This window comes from Helianthus annuus, chromosome 3 (assembly GCF_002127325.2).
Source record: "Helianthus annuus cultivar XRQ/B chromosome 3, HanXRQr2.0-SUNRISE, whole genome shotgun sequence".
Classification (NCBI taxonomy): Eukaryota; Viridiplantae; Streptophyta; class Magnoliopsida; order Asterales; family Asteraceae; genus Helianthus; species Helianthus annuus.
In genome coordinates, this window is record NC_035435.2 from 93861026 (window position 1) to 93875591 (window position 14566).

General features: G+C 35.3%; 1 long non-coding RNA gene across 1 annotated transcript; it reads right to left on the reverse strand.

Annotated features, from left to right (window-relative positions):
- Positions 1-9953: 9953 nt before the first annotated feature.
- Positions 9954-11014, reverse strand: LOC110927799. The gene is made up of 3 exons (XR_002585908.2): positions 10848-11014; positions 10679-10748; positions 9954-10556 (listed from the first exon to the last, which is right to left on the reverse strand). It is a non-coding gene; the product is annotated as an uncharacterized LOC110927799 (long non-coding RNA).
- Between the last annotated feature and the right edge of the window lie 3552 nt (positions 11015-14566).

Genomic DNA, 14566 nt, shown 5'->3' on the forward strand with positions numbered 1-14566 from the left:
ATCTGAGAGAATAATCCAGACACTGGAGGATATGCTTAGAGCGTGTGTGATTGATTTTGGTGGTAGTTGGGATTCGCATCTACCTTTGATCGAATTCTCCTACAACAACAGTTATCACTCTAGCATCAACATGGCTCCTTTCGAAGCTTTATATGGTCGAAAATGTCGTTCACCGGTCTGCTGGAATGAGATAGGTGTAGCTCAGCTTACTGGACCTGAACTCATTCTAGAGACTACAGATAAGGTCAAGAAGATTCGTGAAAACCTTCAGACAGCTAGAAGCCGTCAGAAGTGTTACGCGGATCGACGACGCAAGCCCTTGGAATTCCAAGTTGGTGATCACGTCCTACTCAAGGTATCCCCTTGGAAAGGTGTGATTAGATTTGGGAAGAAAGGAAAACTTGAACCTCGTTATGTTGGACCATTTAAGAACGTTGAAAGAGTCGGAAAAGTAGCCTACAGACTTGAGCTACCTCCTGAACTTGGAAATGTTCATCCAACATTCCACGTGTCCAATCTCAGAAAGTGTTTAGCTGATGAGAACCTCCACATACCACTTGATGAAATTCGTGTTGATAACACGATGCTTTTTGTTGAGAAACCTGTGGAAATAGTGGACCGTTCATTTAAGCAGTTGAAAGGCAAGAGGATTAAATTGGTCAAAGTTCGCTAGGAATCTAAATGTGGCCCAGAGTTTACGTGGGAACGTGAAGATCAGATGAAAGCAAAATATCCGCATCTATTCTCACAAGTTTCCTCTAAATAAATTTCGGGACGAAATTTCCTGAAGTAGGGGAGACTGTGACATCTGTGCTTGTGATATCATTTTACAGACTCTGAACAATACAATATTAATAAAACAATGTGTTTTGATCCCAATGTTTTTCATTTATGTTTGATTTGATGCTCATGTTGATTTTTGATCGTTTTCAAACTCTATATCGCTTTCTGGAAAGTTATACGCGAACTGATGCGTAAACGCAGTCAGTTTAATGCGACAAACACTCCGAAACATCATCATAAACTTAACATACCTTAAATAACCTTTACATAAATTAGAAATAAGTTTTGAAGGCTTTGGTATGGCAAAAACAAGTTTATTCGCTCTTAGGGACTATTTGCGTCAATTTGCAAAAGTCTGTCGTTTCGTAAGGCAACATACAGTCCAGAACTTGATCATAAGTTAAACATACCATATATAACCTAAACATGGCTTAGCAATAAGCTTTGATAGGTTCGGTGTGCGAAAACATGCTTATATGATCTTATAGGGACTAAAAGTGTCAAAAACGGCGTAAGTTTGCATTTTCGCGCATATCTTACGTTCTAGCCACATCTGGACATCCAAAATTTTTGTACACACTAAAATATTTTTATTTTAGTGATCGGCATGCAAAAATTCCATTCGTCGCTTAATTTGGTTCGTTTTCACATCCGTTTGAGTTTCGTCGTAATTTAACGAACAACGCGACCGTACGACCAAACGAGCCGACATCCGAGAATGTTCCAAGCATATTTTGAGTCCTCTAAACTTCATTGACCTTGTAGAGCCTTGAAAATGGCTTAACGGGGGTCAAAAGGGCTTGAAATGGACTCGATTGCATGCAGGGACCAAAGCTGTCATTTTTCAAACTTCTGCTGAACTGGGGAGCCCAGGCGGGCCGCGTAAACCCCCTCCCTTATCTTCCGCGGGCCGTGTCAGCATGCCCAGTTCCAGAAATTGAAATTCAGCAATCTGTTGCAACTTCAGGGGCTCTTGATTCCTATAAATAGCCCATCCATTTCAGCATTTTTTTGGAATGTTGAGCAAGTTTGTGTGATCACCAAGGCTTTGTACCTGCTTGTGACAATTGGAGGGTCAAGATTATTGCTTGATCACCACACAAAATGATCCTAATGGCTCTTGATTCCTATAAATAGCCCATCCATTTCACTTCATTCCTTGCTCATTTCTCATTTCTCTCCTTCTCATCTGCTTTGGAGCTCTTCTAATCTGATCTGGGACTTTGTCTTCTTGTTGAAGAGATAGCAAGGACCCTTAGTGAGCTTCTTTCATTTCTTTTCATTGCTTTTCTTTATATTAGTGCAGAAAGTCAAACAGTTTGGCCAACAGTTTGACTTTCAGTTTTGAACATCAATTCGTCAAGTCAAAGTTCAATTGAACTTTGAAACGTGATTGTAATCACGATAGTTATAATCCTTTGTGATTATAGCCACTGATTACCACGTTAGCTAGGTGTAGTGTCGAGTCAAAGTTTCGGTCAAAATACGTTTTAGCACGCATTTTGCAACGGAACTACTTTAGGGTATCAAAACACTTTGTTTTGATACCAAATCAGTAGGTTAGACATGTTTTGACATGTCTAACTCGACACTATTAGTTTGTGCTTGTTTAGGGTAGTAAGTTAAGTGGTCTAAACAACCGCTTAGACTTTCGAACCCGACCCGTTTGGTCGATCTTTAGGATCCGACCAAGCTTAGTTAGTGATCATAGTTGCATAGGGAATAACCTTAGAGGTTATACCTATTGATCACATAGGATTGGTTAGTCATATGCTTGTTAGCTTGTATGCCCATAGGAAATGACCAAAATGCCCTTTTGAAGCATAAATCCCTATTTTGACTATGTGAACGTATTTTTGACATATAATCTGATTTAGTAACATGTTTAGGGATAATTGGGCATGTAAGACTTGACATAGCACATAAATTACCATCCGGACGTAGTTTTACGCAAACAACGCCTTATAGTAGCTTATGTTACCATAATGTGTCGAATTGGGTCAAAAGCACTTAGGTAGACTTTCCAATCCGAATGTAGGGCCTATTAAATCATACCATATGAGTTCAATTACTCATTTGATTTATATAACCTCATTCTATCCTATCTCCCGATTTAGGAGCCGATTATTAACATAGTTACCTATACTAGGTGTCGGTTGATTCTGTGATACTTGGAGCTTGAATTGGTCTTATTCTCAAGACTAATTAGCAATCCCAGGTGAGTACATAGTTCCCATCTTTTACCGTTTTCAAATATTTTGGGGTGATACACATGTACATACGTGTTACTTTCGTGCATTTCATGCTTTTATGACATAAACATGCTAGTTTCACCTAGTACACTTTTAGTACATGCTTTCAATTGTGTTTTGCTATGTATGTCAAGCATGCTAGCACATTGATTTGTTACACATTTGTTGCATATGTTTACTTAGCATATGGAACACATTGTTTTACATGACATTTCTGCTATGTATGTTTACTTAACATGCTAGCACATTGTTTCACATGAACATTTCTACTAGGCATGTTTACTTAGCATTCCTAGTACATGGTTTTCATAGCATGCTTACATTGGTTATGACATTTGGTGTGTTTAATCGGGACAATAATACATTCATTAACATTGATCACGCCGCTCGGACATATGTAATGGTACCATAGGAACTGACAACTCCCATTTCCGACTTCCTAGGTTTGTTTGGAAGTTGGGAATGACAGAATCCGACTACATAATTTAGATAAACCTTTAATTCGTTTAAGGGTTTGTCGCCACAGTCGCAAGGCTTGAATGTATGCGATTAAGATTACTGCATAAATGTTTGTAATCATAAAGCATTGTTTTTCTGCAAAATATAACATTTGGTTTAAACTTAGGTTTATTCAAAAACATTATTTTGTACATTTTTACTATGGGGTTGAGTAACTTCTAGTTATTCACCATACATGACATTTGTTTTCACATTTGACATCATTACATAGTTAAGTAGATGATTTCCTACTTGCTATGCATTTCATTGGTTATACATGATACATACTACACATGACATTATACATGGTTTATACATAAACATTTTGACATTTAACATGACATTTTGGTTGATTATTGATAAGTGACTTATGTAACGGGGCTATGTGTTATATGATAAAAGCATGGTGGATACGCCGCTGGTACTTCCTATATATAAGTGCTTTTATCGTATCATACATTGTTGCGTTATCTAAATCACTTGGGACAAGACATGAAACATTTTATACAAGAACATGACATTGTTTTACATAGTACACATTTTATCCAAATTCACTTTCACTTGGTTATTCATTTAACCATGCATTGTCCTTTCATTATCATTTGATTTTCATATCGATTTTTACATGGTTTTACAAAAGAAAACATTTTACAAGGTTCATGACTACATTTTATTAAACACTTTATTCTAATACAAGTCATGAATCTGCATAAACAAAACCTATGTATCTCACAGGCATTTTTATGCTGACATACCTACTTTTACATGTGTTTTCAGGTGCTGATGCATGATGTGTATGCTTCACTTAGGCGGACTCGGGCCTTAGTGACTTAAAAGACAGTTATTATGTTATTTTAGTTTGAACTTAAAGACAATGTAACATTTATCTTAATAATACAAAACTTTTATTGCCATGGTTGTTGAAACAATAATTATGTCACCTTACTCTCCGGCGTTTCCGCCACGGTTTCGTTGTTTTGACGCGGCCAGGGGTGTGACACATAGTAGGATATCCAAGGGTACTACCTTAAATCTTTAATGGGCTTATACGTAATAGTTAAGACCCTTGGATTATATAGTACCATTCCATAATTTAGAAGAGACCCTTTGTGTGGTCTAGTTAAGAAGATTGATTCAAAATCTGGTTAAAGAGATCGTTTATTGATTTAATTAAAAAGACTCCTATGGTGGTCTAGTCACAATCATCACAGGTTTGTTCATTTGGTTTTCTTCCCCTACACATTATAAAATGCACTGTGCAGACTATGCAAGGAATTACGTAATTATGGATGCATACATAATTATGAAATTCAGTGCACAGAAAACCCAGTGTGATTTATCTTGTGTAAGAACCTATAGTGGTAAAAATAACGAGACGTGAACAATGCAATGGAGGTACGGTGGACGCACCAATGGCGATTCATATATTTACATAAGTGTCCCTCTTACATTGCAAGCATGAGGTTATGTAAGTTACTAGAAGTTCAGAAACCCTAACCAATGTTGTTTTATCTTTTCGACTTCATGTTTCGAGCTCTCACAAGTTTCCTCTAAATAAATTTCGGGACGAAATTTCGTAAAGTAGGGGAGACTGTGACATATGTGCCTCCACAACCATCAAACAAATACCAAACCAATGAAATATTGTGTTTCATACTTGGGATTTGTATAAATATGCGTATCATTTGCACATATCAATTCTCGTTCGATTTCGAGCTCTAAATCGCTTTCTGGAAAGTTACACGCGAACTGATACGTAATCGTAATTAGTTTAACGCAACAAACACTCCGGAACAGTGACATAGGCTTAACATACCTTAAATAACCTTTACGTAACTTAGAAATAAGTTTTGGAGGGTTTGGTGTGTCGAAATCAAGTTTATTCGATCGTAGGGACTAATTGCGTCAAACTGTGAAAATCTGCCGATTCGTATGGTATCGAACCTTCTAGAATATGATCATAAGTTAAACATACCCTAAATATCCTTTACATAGCTTAGAAATAAGCTTTGAGGTGTTTGGTGCGCAAAAATAAACTTATTTGATCAACAGGGACTAAAAGCGTCAAAAGTGCATAAGTTTGCATTTACGCGCATATCTGACGTTCTGAACATATCCGGACATCCAAAAATTTTTGTTATCATTAAAATATTTTATTTTAGTGATTGGCATGATAAAATTCTATTCGTCGCGTAATTTGGATCGTTTTTCGCGTTCGTTCGAGTTTCGTCGTAAATAACCGAACAACGCAATCGTACGACCAAACGAACCGACATCCGAGATGTTTTTGAGCATATTTCATGTTCCCTATACTTAAACTTCATTATAGAGCCTTGAAATGAGGTTAACGGGGTTTAAACGCGTCAAAAATGGCTTAATTGTGTTGCATGGACCAAAACTGTCAATATTCGAAAGTTTCTAGACCTGGTACATGGTGGCGTCGTGCCATAGCCTAATGGCTATGTGGTGGCGGCACGCCACGACTCTATCTGGGCAGAATATCATGTTTCAGCAACAGCAGGTCCATTTTCAGCATCTAACGAAGTTTAGGGTCTTTTTTGTAACATTTGCAATACCGTATGATGGTTTATGGGCACCCCTAGTATTCCAAAACCATGTGCCTTACATGTACGGTCCAGATCGAAGCTCAATTATCGAGGAACGATCCTAACGGTTCTTCAAACTCTATATAAACCCACTTGAATTTCTTTCATTCCTCACATTTGAATCTCAATCTCCTTCTCTAAGTTGAAGCTCTCCTTGTGAAGCTTCATACCTGAGAAATTTTGAGTTCAAATCTTCAAGTCTTGGACCTTTTGTAAGTTTCCTTCATGCTTGTTCATGTATTTCAAGCATGAAAGTCAAACTGTGTTTGACTTTCTGCTTTGACCTCGTTTTGGTCAACACGAAGTTCGTTTGAACTTCGCAACGTGAGTGTAATCACGATGGCCATAGTCCTTTGTGACTATACCTACAGATTACCACGTTATTTAGGCATAGTGACGAGTCATAGTTTCGGTCAAAATGTGCGTTTATGCGTATTTTTCAACCAAACTATTCTTGGGTATCAAAACCCTTTGTTTTGATATCAAACTTGTTTTCTAACTTCGTTAAACACATTTTAACTTGTTTAACTCGTCACTTTAGGTTTAGTGCTTATATAGGGTCGTAAGATAAGCGGTCTAAACAACTGCTTAGACTTTCGAACCTGACCCGTTTGGTCGATCATTAGGATCCGACCAAACATATTTTGTGACCATAGTTGTATAGGGAATAACCTTCCGAGGTTATACCTTATGGTCACTTCGTTTAGTTAGTTGTATGATAGGTAGTTTATATGCCTTAGGAAAATGACCAAAATGCCCTTTTTATGCATAAATTCATTTTAAGCATATGTAACCTAAATTTTTACATCTAAACTGATTAGGTAACATTATTAGACATGTTAAAGCATATAATACTTGTCATAGGACTAGTTAGGCGGTCCGAACGCGTTTTACGTGAACGCCGCGTTAAAGTAGCATGGTTACCTATATTAGGTGTCGTTTGATTCCGTGATCCCTCTAGCTTTGCTTGGTTGTTATTCAAGACTTCTAAGCATCCTCAAGTGAGTACATAGTCCCCTTTTTTACGTTTTCAAATGTTTTAGGGTGATACACATGTGCCTACTTGTTACTTTCATGTTTTCCATGCTTTCATAACATATACTTGCTATGTTCATTAGTACACATATAGTACATGATTTCTTCCATGTTTTTGCTATGTATGTTTTATTAACATGCTAGCACATTGATTTCATATATTACATTTTGTTGCATATGTTCACTCAGCATATGGACACATTGATTTACATTAAACATTTCTACTTTGTATCTTCATTTAGCATATTCAAGTACATTATTTTCATATAACATGCTTACATTTGGTATGACATTTGGTTTGTTTAACGGGTTATAAATACATTCATTAACACCGATCATGTCGTTCGTTAGTAGGTAGTGGTACCATAGGAATTGACAACTCCCATTCCTGAAATCCTAGGTTTGTTTGGGTGGAAGGAATGACCGAATTCGATATTTATGAGTTTGATAAACCTTTAACTTGTTAAGGGTTTGTCTCTTCAGTCTCAAGGCTTGGATGTAGACGTTTAACATTACGGCGTACATGTTTGTATCAGTAAAGAATGCATTTATTTTACAAAACATAACTTGTGATTTAAATTATGATTTATCAAATACATTATTTTGTACAATTCTTTCTTATACGGTTGAGTAAATGCTTTTATTCACTATACATTACATTTGGTTATACATGAACATTTTTACATTGGTGGTTTGTTTGGGTAAGTGATTTAAATAACGAGGCGCGTGTAATATGATAAAAGCATGCTGGATACGCCGCTGGTACTTCCTATATATAAGTGCTTTTATGATATTATATATCGTAGCGTTATTTAAACCATTTCAATTTAGACATATTACATTTTAAACAGATAACATATTTTCACATAAACATTGTTTTACAAACAACATATTTTATACAAACTCATTTTAACTTGGTTATTTATGTATCTGTGCATCTTTCTTTTATATCATCTGATTTCTTATAAATTTTTGTATGATTTATAAAAGAAAACATTTTACAAGGTTCATGACCAATTTTTGTTAAACATTTTCTTTAAACTTACAAGTCATGAATTCTATTTTAATAAAACCTATGTATCTCACAGGCATTTTTATGCTGACGTACCTATTTTCACATGTGTTTTCGGGAACTAATGCGTAGGATTGATCAAGATACACTTAGGCGGACTTGGGCCTTAGTGACAATAAAAGATGCAAGACTAGTTAATTATGTTATGTTTCTTTGTTTTTAAGACATTGTAACCTCTTTTAATTCAATAAAACAAAACTTCAATTTCCATGTGTTATGAAACAATGATTCTGTTACAACACTTCCCGTCGATTCCGCCGCGATTTGTTGTTTTACGCGGTCGGGGTGTGACAGGTTTGATGATGGACGATAGCTGATGAGGGGTTTGATGGTTGTTGCAGATCTTGAGATGGGTGGTGGTGGTGGTGGCGACGGTTGGGTGATGATGGCAGTAGGTGGGTGGGTGGTGGTGGTATGGTGGTTTTAGAGAGAAAGAGTTGAGATAGAGAGAGGAATGTATGTGTAATATATATATTAAACATAATTTTTATATATTATTTTTTATTATTATGATTATTTATGATAATTAAATTTTATAATTTTAATTAATAATGTGTTATAATAAAATTCATAATGATCATTTTACCCCTGAGAAAAAGGACAAAAACCAGGATTTAATTTGAGAAATATGAGCGAATTTCATTTTTGGAGCAAAACCGGAAAAAAAAAGAAACCACGGGACCCAGATGCAAAATGTTTCAAATTTGGACTAAAGTAGCAAATGTAACCAAATCTCAGGGACCAAAATGACAGTTCACTCTTTGTGTTTTTGTCTATTGCGTTTCAGGCATCTGGGTTATCGAAAACTTTTTTTTTCAAAAAGTATAACAATAGTGTGGTCGTTTTAAAGATAAAAAAAGCTCGTTTTTATTTTTATGGTGCAATTTTTATTAAAAAAAAATAATGTCCTATGAAAAATTTATTAACATTTTAAAAATGGAGGGGAACTCGAGGAAAGAGAAACTATTGACTTAAATGGACTACAATACCCTCAAAATAACTCACGCGTCTTCTTCTTTTTGTTCAATCTCACTCATTTAATCTTATCTCTTGATTACTTAATAGATGATCAAGATTACTTCTTATCCTTCCAACCAAAATAAATTTTCTAATATATCCTGACCCCGTATTAAAGTACTTTTTTAAAACTATCCGTTCCAATGTGTAATACTAGATCATGATTTCAAGTTAAGAATAAGGTTGTGCTTTTTCTAATCTAAATTAAATAACTTGGTATTAAACACAATTTTGACTTGATCAAAATTCATTCTTAGTGAAAGCTTGTTGTCAGTATTCATACTTACTCATACATACTTACTTATTGACTGACAACTGTTTAACTGTAATCAAGTTGATCTTATTCCAAATTCAACATTTGAACCTGATTAAATCTCTTTATCAAGCGTTCAAAGTATGTTATGCGATTTATTTTACTCATGGTACAATTTAAAGTCTCTACTTAATGATTATTTTTGCTTTATTTTTTTAAATAATGATACTTTTTCATTCCAATTACCAAGGCACCATGTGATATACGAAACCGAAGTTTTATATTTGCAACTCTTCTTTTTACATTACTATATGCAGGGCCGTCTCCGAAAATCACAAAAAAAAATTTGGCCCTGTTCGAGATAAAAAATTTGGACCCTATTCGCAAATCTTCATATAACATAAACTCATCAATCATTCAATCATATATATATAAATACTAAAAATTCATAATACTACGATAATTGTTATGAAATAGATAAAACAAATTAACAAAAATAGTGTAGCAAAAATGATCAAAGTATCGAACTTACTTGCTTAGCAAACAGTGCGGTTCTCCTAGCGTTTTTTGAAGCAAAGCTCTCGATCAACTCCTTGTAATCCATAGTATCTAATATTTCACTTTCAATAGATATTGTCGCCAACCCGTTTAGCCTTTCTTGTGACATTGTAGAACGTAAATAGGTCTTCAACAACTTCAACTTTGAGAAACTTCTTTCTGCCGATGCCACGGTTACCGGAATTGTCAACAACACTTTATATGCATTTATAGCATAAGGATAAGTAGTATTACGTTGGAAGATATAGTACTGCATGTAAAGTGTCAACAACACTTTATATGCATTTATCTCCTTTCACATTGTCTTCACCCACATTATCATCACCCAAGTTAGAACTAGAACTTTGAGTTTCTTTGAAAAAAACTTGTGTATTCGGTTTTGTTTTACTTCGTCCGCCTTTCTTTTCTCTTCCTCTATCTTCTTCCTCTTACGTTTTTGATGGCCGGGTAGGTGTTTGTATTTAGGAACGGGAGCATTATTTCTACATATTAAGTTATTAACGAATAAAATCCATTCAATAACAATTCACACGAAGTCTAATACATAAATAATTAAATATTATCCATTCAATAACAATTTACACGAATAAAATCCATTCAATACCTCAAGATGAAGTCACTTTAGGTTTAGCCGGCCCTTCTTAAACTCAATATGCCAAACAGATATCTATCAACTGCAAAAAAAAAAAAAAAAAAAAAAAAAAAAAGCAATTCACAATTTCATATCACATCTTTCATATTTCATAACAGAATCTGTTAAATCAGAACCGAACCGTGGTGGCGAGTGGCGACTCAATCAGAACCGCGTTTGATGATGCAGCAGCGCGCTTGAATGTTTGATTTCGATCAGAATTCAGATTTCAAATACCTCGAATGTTTGATTTCGATTTTCGAACAGAACCGCGTGCGTGATGGCGGTGATGCGTCAGCGTCGTTTGGTTTGCTGCAGATGCGTCGTTTCAAATTTTGGGTTATATCTATAACTATAAAGAAAACTTAAAATTTTTTGGGCCCTTTCCTTTTTTGGGCCCTGTTCTCAAGCCCACCCAGCACTTGGGTTTAGCCGAGCCTGACTATATGTTTGGATGAAGTGCCCACGTATGATTATGCCTAGTTTTGAATATTCATAATTTTCTTCACAGCGAGTTAGGCTATAGATCTATTCATGTCCTCTAGATCTAACTATTAGATTGGTATAGGTGATATCAATTATTTTTTGGGAGAATGCATGATAAGTAATTTTCATATTCCGGATGTCTTGAAAGACTTCCTAGCTAATTCTCTTAAACATTCCATACCAAACCTTTGGTGTTCTGCTTGAAAGACTTCCTAATTCTCTTAAACATTCCATACCAAACCTCTGGTGCTCTGCACTTGTTTTGTTTAAAGCTCTTGATTGCGAGTTGGATTTTTTTTTTTTGTTAAGGCACTTCGTGGCAACAACATATTATTATTATTATTATTATTACAATAATAATTTATGAACGTGGTTAAGACTCCTTTTACCATTTAGTCCAAGACTTAGTGTTTAAAGACAATAATCAAGTAAAAGATTCCAGTGATAACGGTAAAATACAATAACAGTAAAAGATTATAGTTGTTTTACACTTACGCTTATAAATCTCATGCATCAACATGTTTATGATATTTATCATTTAGAACCTACTTGTGTTCATGATTATCTAATATGCTATGCATGACTTGTATACTTTTAGTCAACTAGGTATAAACATGTTTTTGACATTTATCATTTGATCTCCATAAGTCTATGTTTCATGACGGCTATAGATGGTACTTATAACATAGGAGTTCATAACTTAACTCTAAAGAACCATAAAGCATACATGAATTATATAAACACATAAGCTGCCAATATCATTCATAAATATTTTTTCATGCAGCAAAGGAATTACCGGAAACAATTATTCGAAACAATAATAGTAAATAATTGTTTTTTATCAATTTAAACATTTTAATCTTGAATTTTCACTATGAAGTGATCTTAAAGTTCTTCCATTCGGCTTCCATCTTCTAGACTTCTTTATCCCTACAATCATATTGCATCAAAAGTTTAAAGCATAAAGTCATCAAAATTATATTGCAAAATAGCTTAAGCGTGCATCTGGTGCATTCCTTTGCTCTTGCCGTCTCGGGCGATTTTCCAAATCGATCCTTCGCCTTGGTAATTTGCTTCCCTAAAGCATCTTTGCCCTTTCCTTTGCTTTGGACTGTAGGAACCGTTCGCGTAATTAAATAAAATAAAACAAATTTTATTAGTACGATTACAATACAGAAAATAGAAAGCTAAAATTTAGTACAATTACAACTGAAATAAACCAAAATACAAGAAGGAGTAGAAACAGAATGGCTGAGGCACGTGTAAACACGTTTCCCTTAAAACAAATTCCGAGTCTCTCAAGAGTACTCGTTTTGTTTCCCAGAGTACGATAGCCGGAGCAGTAGCACTGCCGGAATTTGCCTACAACCCGAAGGTTACCTTGAACTTTTTAGGAAAAAGATGAGAGTTGTAGAGAGAATGTTGAGTATGCTATTGTGTAGCTGGTGTCTCTCTGCTGTGGGTATGGAGTTGTATTTATACAGCTCCTAGGTTGAAACAGTCAAAAACGAATTAAAGAGAGGTTTAAATTGCATTAAACGTCTTCAATGCAATTTAATACGTCATTTAATTCTCAGTCAAAGCCTGTTAACTCGTCAGTTACGAAACTGGACTGAAACTGCACTGTCATTCAATGCTGGAAGCTTCTGCGCGCGCGCCCAGGGAAGTGCAAAGTGCGCCATCAAAGCGTCACATTGCGCCTCATCGCCCACGCCACGCGCGCGCGCGCGTGTGCGAGTGCGAGTTAGGGTGCTCCGCACCCTTCGTGTCACACCCCAACCAATGGCGGAAACATCGGGATGAGACGAAGTGTGAAGATTGCTAGAGACATCATAACGCTATTTGTGACAATATTTAGAAATTCCAAATTTCATTTCATTTCATAACTTCAAATAGTCAACATTACAAGAAATTCAAATACAACAAGTTTAACATAACAACATGATAACATAACAAAATTTGATACAACATATTAAACCCTAACGTCTATATGTGTATATAGGCATCAACGCTACTTCTTTTCTTAGCATCGTCCTCATCAACCTCTAACATGTTTAAAATAAAGTTCAATGCAAAATCAAAGGCGAGTATACAAGTTTGATACGTACATAGCAAAAAATAAGTTTGAACAATTCCTCATAGCAAGCATGTGATTCAAGATAAACATTTAAACATGGCATGTGTCTAACATATCAAACCAAGAAAACGCAACTTGCTCATGACATAACCGAAGTTTCAGTAGAGGCGGGTCGTTAATCCTATAGCGCTACATATGTCAAGGTTTGGCTCGTACGAAGTTAATGATAAGTTCAACACATAAGAATCACCCAAATTTAAAGTATCAAGTCATCACATATACAAGCATGTTATAGGAATGTTCATGTGTTTAGACAAAAGTTCATGTGTAAGTTTCAATAGGTAAACATGTTACACCCCAAAAGTAGTAAAAGTAAAAAGGGGAAAAGTACGAGTATACTCACAAAGTTTGCATATGTTTTCCGATTATCCAATTGTTGACGAGTAGAGATTTAGAGTCCGAATGTATAAGGGTTAAGGTTCAAGTATGTTTAGAGTCGAGATTCGGTGTTTAAAACAACATAAAAATAAGATATGAGAATAACATGGAAAATAATCATTTAGTACATATGATGCTTGTTCTTGACACTAGGAAACTCGAAGGAGTTTAGATGTTTTCATGGAACAAGGTTCCATTAGAATCGTGACAAGTTATCATAGTCTAGGATGATGTAATCTAGTACCCCGACATATGAACACTAGTTCATCATCAAAGATTCGATTATTCAAATAATATATTTAGGTTATATAATATATGTCCAATAGTTCAAGCATGAGGTAGAAGATTAAAATCTTCATTTTGGTACCTCTAAATGTCATAGAAGTCATGTAGGAGGTAGGAAGATCAAGTCTTCCATTTAGGCACCTCTATGTGTTCACCACTACACTTGATGTAAAAAAAACAACCAAGGAGGGTCATGAACATACAATAAAGAATAAGAAATATACACACTAACTAAGAGAAATCATCAAATCATGTGAGGATTGTATGTTTGGACAACCCAAGTTGTTCCATAATCACTCATGTATCAAAGACAAAGTTTGACATGACTTGTGGGTTAAAAACCCTAAACAAAACACCAAGTTTATGAGGTTTAATCCTCTGATTTTAAATGTCTCAACCTTGTTTTTAAGCTTAACCAACCATGGGATAAGTTGTAAGCATTAGGACATAGGTATGAGATGTGTTAGACACAAGTTGCATAGGTTTAAACAAGTTTTTGATGAACACAAAAACAAACAGAAAGTTTATGGACTATTTCGGGGCATTTCCAGGTCTGATTTCTCCAAGGAGAAGTC